General features: G+C 40.7%; 1 long non-coding RNA gene across 1 annotated transcript; it reads right to left on the reverse strand.

The window, feature by feature from the left end:
• Positions 1-5,494: 5,494 nt before the first annotated feature.
• On the reverse strand, positions 5,495-6,067 carry LOC125906615 (uncharacterized). Its single transcript, XR_007451971.1, has 2 exons — positions 6,007-6,067; positions 5,495-5,926 (listed from the first exon to the last, which is right to left on the reverse strand). It is a non-coding gene; the product is annotated as an uncharacterized LOC125906615 (long non-coding RNA).
• Between the last annotated feature and the right edge of the window lie 520 nt (positions 6,068-6,587).

Raw genomic sequence — 6,587 nt, forward strand, 5'->3', positions numbered from 1 at the left:
ATAAAATAATGTCATATTTGAAAGCATTCTAATCTTTCATTGTTATTTTTCCACTGCAAACAGGACATTGGATCACCGCATCGACAAGTGGTTTTTATGTGCAAGTGTTGTTAAGAAGTGTGTTGTACGGTGTATTATGTGTTTTACTTTATTTGTATCGCTTTGCAAGTGGTACAATTATTGCGTTTAATCGTTGTGCTACTGCTAACGAAAAAACGACCCGAGCATTAGAAGCGGCAACAATACATGTGCTTGACGCAGAGACAACAACGCCGTCGGCATCAGTTGATACCATCCAAAGTGATGGTTGAAATCGTATATAAACGTGTAAAACCATATATTGGGGCATGTAAGTATTGAATAATAGTTAAATAAAATACATTTTATCGTTGTACTGGACAATGTGCATCGAAATTTTAAAAAAGTGTGTGTGTTTTTGTTTACATCCGAATACAGAACCCACAGCGTTATACTGTGGTTCGTGCACTCGCTAAGTAACGCTTGAGCTTTGAGCTTTCATTGAGCTTACATAGAATGTTACACGCTACCTGCTCACTAAGGACTGCTATCGAGCAGTGTTATGAGCAGGTAGCGAGCAGTAACGCCTCCATACAAAAATCGCGAAACGTAACGCTCCAATGCTATTTGGGACGTCTTCGGAGATTTCAATAAACCTGATATCAGATGGGAGCTGACTAATACATCAGAAGCCACCGATTGCTCTCCATGTTATTCTGTCATGCATTATGCACCTTTATGCAATTCCGTGGCTAATACTGATTTCGTTGATGGGTTGCATAGTACCGGATTATTTCAGTTGAGTGGTATTGCAAATCAATCTGGGCGTCAATTGGATCTGGTCTTCGCAAACCTTGCCGCAACCAATATTTTGTGCGACTCAATCACACCTCTGCACTCTGTGAATGGTACTTCGGCTCTAGAGAACTTCCTCCCATACGTAACACACTGTAGTATTCCACTTCTCAGTGAGGACTTTCATCATCCTTCATTGGATATGATGATTTATTATCCCGTACAACTATCCCACACCACCAACAGTCACACTCGCAGTATAGTCAATAGAAATTTCTTCAAAACGAATGTGGAACGTATGAATGCCCTTATTGTGTCGTTTGACCGTAATTTTGACTGCTCCAACTTTTCCACTATCGACGAAGCCACCGATTGCTTTAGCGTTTTTATGCGCTCAGCGATTAATTCCTGCGTTCCTGTTGCTCAACGAAAGCCTGGCCCCGATTGGTCTAATGCATCTTTAAGACGGTTGAAAAAAATAAAATCAAAAGCCTACGCGGATTACAGTAGAACGAGATCATCGCTGCATAGGAGAATTTTTTTCGATGCACTGAACAATTATCGTCGACATAATCGTGTGCTCTACCGCTCCTTCATTCGCCGTACTGAAAGGCAGCTATTTTCTAAGCCGACACGGTTCTGGAGCTTCTGGAACAAACGGCGCAATATAAGAAGTATCCCTCCGTCAATGAGCTACAATGGCCAAACTAGTATCGATACATCCGATATTTGCAACACTCTCGCCAATCGTTTCGCTGATGCATTCACCCTTCCTGTTCACAATCCTAACACACTAGCAGAGGCCACCCGCAATACTCCATCGGATGCTATCGATTTTATTATACCCACAATTGACGAAGCATTAATTGCGCGCACACTCAACGATATAAAACCATCTACATCATCTGGACCTGACAATATTCCCGCATACATATTGAAGCACTGCCGTCAATCACTCGCACCCATTCTTGCCAAAATATTTAATGATTCCCTTATGCGTGGCACGTATCCTGAGTCCTGGAAACACGCGCGAATGATTCCTATCCATAAAAAAGGCAGTCGACTTCATGCTAGTAATTATCGTGGCATTGTATCCCTATGCGCTTGTGCAAAGTTGTTTGAGCTCATTCTATACAATCCGCTACTCACAGCAGTTCAAAACTATATGAGCCCTAGTCAGCATGGATTTCTCCCAAGGAGATCTTCCACCACAAATCTTGCTGAATTTGTTGGCTACTGCTTCGACAACATGGATCGTGGTACTCAAGTTGATGCAGTATATATCGACTTCAGGGCTGCGTTCGATAGTATTTCTCATGATATTCTACTTTCGAAGCTAAAAAAACTCGGTTTCTTCGACTGGCACATCACCTGGCTGCGTTCATATTTAACTGGTCGTTCGTACTACATAAGTATAGGATCTCATCGTTCTCACTCTTTCACCAGCTCCTCCGGTGTGCCTCAAGGGAGTAATTTGGGACCGCTACTCTTCCTCATCTATATAAATGATCTATCTTTCGTTTTACCGCCAGGCCAACACCTAATGTACGCCGACGATGTAAAAATATTCGCTCCAGTTAGAAACGACAGTGACTGTGTACGCCTTCAAACGATCCTTGAGAATCTGGATAGCTGGTGCAGCAGAAACGCTCTCCAAGTGTGTGCTGATAAATGCCAGTGTATATCATTCAGCAGAGCCCGTCACCCCATCACGTTTACATACACTATGCTCAACACGGCTTTGGCTCGCACGACATGTATCCGTGATCTGGGGGTGCTACTCGATCAGAAGATGTCATTTCGCCCTCACATTGATAGCGTTGTTGCGAAGGGAAATCAGCTACTTGGTTTAATTACGCGGACCTGTAGCGAGTTTACCGATCCCATGTGCGTCAAGTCGATCTTCTGTGCCATCGTAAGGTCGTGCCTGGAGTACTGCTGTCCGATCTGGTGCCCGCTTGGCGTTGGTGACATCAATCGCCTCGAAGCCATTCAACGGAGACTCACCAGGTACGCGGTTCGACTCCTTCCATGGCAATCCCACCACGCTCGGCCCACCTACCATCAGCGGTGTCTGCTTCTCGGACTTGAACCACTCTGCTCTCGACGTAAAAACGCCCAATGCCTTTTCATATTTCGGCTCCTTAACGGAGAGATCGATTCCCCGGCATTACTAGCCAGCATCAATTTGTTCGCTCCCTGTCGGATTCTTAGATCCAATTTCCATCTCCGTGTACCGCGTACCCGCAACAACCATAGCCAGGGACACCCTATTATACGTATGTCCCTCGAGTTCAATGAAGTGTTAGATTTGTTCGATTTTAGTATGTCTACTTCCACGTTCAAGGAGAAATTGCGTCTACGTCACATGTAATGTTTGCTTATAACTAGATGTTTATTTATATGCTCCTTAATTTAATTATAAGGTTGCCGATTAGACACGATGGTCCGTCGGTTTACATATGAAATAAATAAATAAATAAATAAATAAATTTTTTTCACACGATTAGAAAAAAAAACAAATAAAAAAATGTTTTTAAGTTGACGACAGCTCAATTACTGTCGATATGGTTAACGACTGTCGCTAGGCTATAAACGATCGTCAATTGAACTACTCGAAAATTTTGTTCGTATTTGACATTTCTCTGACGACAGTCATAACGACTGTCGTTAGTTGCATTGTCGTTTATAATTTGACGATCGTATGGTGCTAGGAGACCCATACAAAAATAAACGATAACGATATTCGTTACGGTTTGCGATTCCACCTATTGTTTTGGTTTACATTATTTTAAATCAGCCTTTCTTTTGCATTCCAGATATAGAAAATATCAATATAGAGCAATGTGTTCCTCTTCAATCTTTGAATCATCCATCGAAAATAACGGTTCTAGAAATTCAACCTATTCCATCGATAACGAAACCTGTTCCATCTATTTCATATCACTCTAGTCCAGCTAAACAATCTCTGGATAAAGGTGAATGAAAAACTACGTTTGTAGGAGCAAAGCAAATTAATTTGAAGTCATTTTGAAATAAAATAATATAGAGCTATTATATTACAGGCTACGAAAAACGAATGTTTAAAAGTGTAGCAACCAACACGGAAAACAAAGAAAATAATATGACTGAACCCATAACCGAAATCGATGGCCTTGAAAAGATATTAGACAATCTGGAGAGCAACTGCGCGACAGTCTGTTATATTAGCAGATTTGGTCAAAGTAAGTCGTCCTATGTAATGTTTACTTCCAAGGACCGATTTCACATATGTGGCGATGATATCAGAAGAAGAATCGCAGAATTTGGATGAACTATTAGGAATTGATGCTGATTATAGATTACAACTCATTAGATGGTTGAAACTTCAGATATCTCGTGAAGATATTCCGAATCGTATTCACGATTTAATTGATTTACTCTTTTCTAAACCATTTTTTGCAACACTTAATTAGACAGGAATTAGTAAAAAACAAGGCATTACAAAAAAAGGGTAAAGTAAATTTTAATATGTAATAGCTTTATTTGTAGAAATAGCATGTAATCGAAATTTAGTTGTAGATATAAAATATATAGCAACAGTTTTAAGTAAAAAAATAAGTCATGCATCTGATAGAATACACCTAGACGATAGCAAAAGAAGTTGATGCCACACATCAACCCGCTGCGCAAAGCGATCGAAAACTTCTCAAACTCAAACTGCAAACATATTTCACAGCCCATAGCTGTGAAATATTTCGCATTCAAAATGGTTGCAAATTTATAAATGAAATATTTCGACATTTTCAACGCTGAAATTGTTGAATTCAAATATTTCTTCGATCGGAATCCAAGTCCCGCTGCGCAAAGCGATCGAAAACTTTTCAAACTCAAACTGCAAACATATTTCACAGCCCATAGCTGTGAAATATTTCGCATTCAAAATTGTTGCAAATTTTTAAATGATGTATTTCGAAATTTTCAGCGCTGAAATTTTAGGATTGAAATATTTCTTCGATCGGAATCCAAGCGTTTTCCCTGACATTTCTGCTCGGTTTTTCGATCGCTTTTGGCGGAAAGCGATCGAAAATCCGAGCTACAAAACTGCTCGATTTTGTCGTGCGGGGTGTTTTCCCTGACATTTCTGCTCGCTTTTTCGATCGCTTTTGGCGGAAAGCGATCGAAAATCCGAGCCACAAAACTGCTCGACTTTGTCGTGCGGGTGTTTTGACGGTCGTTAATTTTAACAGGAATGAACAACAAATGAACTCGGTTAAACCAAAATGAACTTTAAACGACTGTTAAAAAAAGTTCATTTATTCGCGATGCCGGTTATGGGCTGTGAAATATGTTTGCAGTTTAAGTTAGAGAAATTTTCGATCGCTTTGCGCAGTGGGATCAACAATAACAGCTGTCATTTGTTTTGTTCACACACTGTGCCGCAGGGTCCAATTTTTCATTCTTAAAAGTCCTAAAAGTGGCTAATAATCACACAGAGACCACTGATCGTCCCGAACACTCTCACACCCGAAGAGAACAACCCGAACACCGAACATCATACTTAGGCATGTGTAAAATGAACGAGAATCGCACCGTTCGAACAGTTCGGTAAAGTGAACGAACGAACGAGATTCTTAACAAAAAGAACGACCAGGACTTTTGGAAAAAACTGACTACACCGAACGCGTTCGAACGTTCCGTCAGTGTTTGACGGCACACATAAATGTGGTAATGAAACGTGCAAAATCATATTGCTTTCTCGCTCTTTCTCGCACCGTGCGAACGGGTCGTCAGAGATCAAAATGTACCCTGTTGGTGTTGAAATCGTACCCATACAACTCAATTCCTCGAACGCCGTCGAATTTGTCCAGCAGTGTTCGATACGTGTGCTGTTGGTGTGGAAATCGTATCTATACGACTGAATTTATCGAACGCGTTCGAACTGGTGTTCGATCTGTGTTCTGTTGGTGTGTAAATCGTACCTACACAACTGAATTCATCGAACGCGTTCGATCTGATCGGTTAGTGTTCGATCTGTGTACTGTTGGTATGTAAATCGTACCTACACAACTGAATTCACCGAACGCGTTCGAACTGGTGTTCGATCTGTGTTCTGTTGGTGTGGAAATCGTACCTACACAACTGAATTCATCGAACGCGTTCGATCTGATCGGTTAGTGTTCGATCTGTGTTCTGTTGGTATGTAAATCGTACCTACACAACTGAATTCATCGAACGCGTTCGAACTGGTGTTCGATCTGTGTTCTGTTGGTGTGGAAATCGTACCTACACAACTGAATTCATCGAACGCGTTCGAACTGGTGTTCGATCTGTGTTCTGTTGGTGTGTAAAGTATACCTATACAATTCAATAGATCGAGCCCGTTCCAACGCATTAGTCATTGTTCGCGAATGAACTGAACTGAATTGATTGCGCTCATCATGTTTATCCATGTTTAAGTAGTTTTTTTTTTATAGAATCCTTGAGTGTGTATAAGACATAGGGTACAATATATGCTGGAGACATTTTTGCTCGTATTAGTTTTTTACATGCTAGTTTTTGGTCGGTTTTGCGATAGATTGTGTTGACCAGACAGCAGATGGGCTGATTTATTTAATGTTTTTAAATGATTGGTTTCAACCGCAGAATGAGTACTTCTTTGGCTACAGTATGCGTCTATGGTGGGTAAATGAAAAAAATAACGAATGTTCTTTGTGAATAAAAACCCCATGAAAAAAAGAACGAAAGAATCGTCGTTCACGTTCGGTTCTTTTTGGTGAGCGAACTAGTTCGTT

Source organism: Anopheles coluzzii, chromosome 2, assembly GCF_943734685.1.
Source record: "Anopheles coluzzii chromosome 2, AcolN3, whole genome shotgun sequence".
NCBI lineage: Eukaryota > Metazoa > Arthropoda > Insecta > Diptera > Culicidae > Anopheles > Anopheles coluzzii.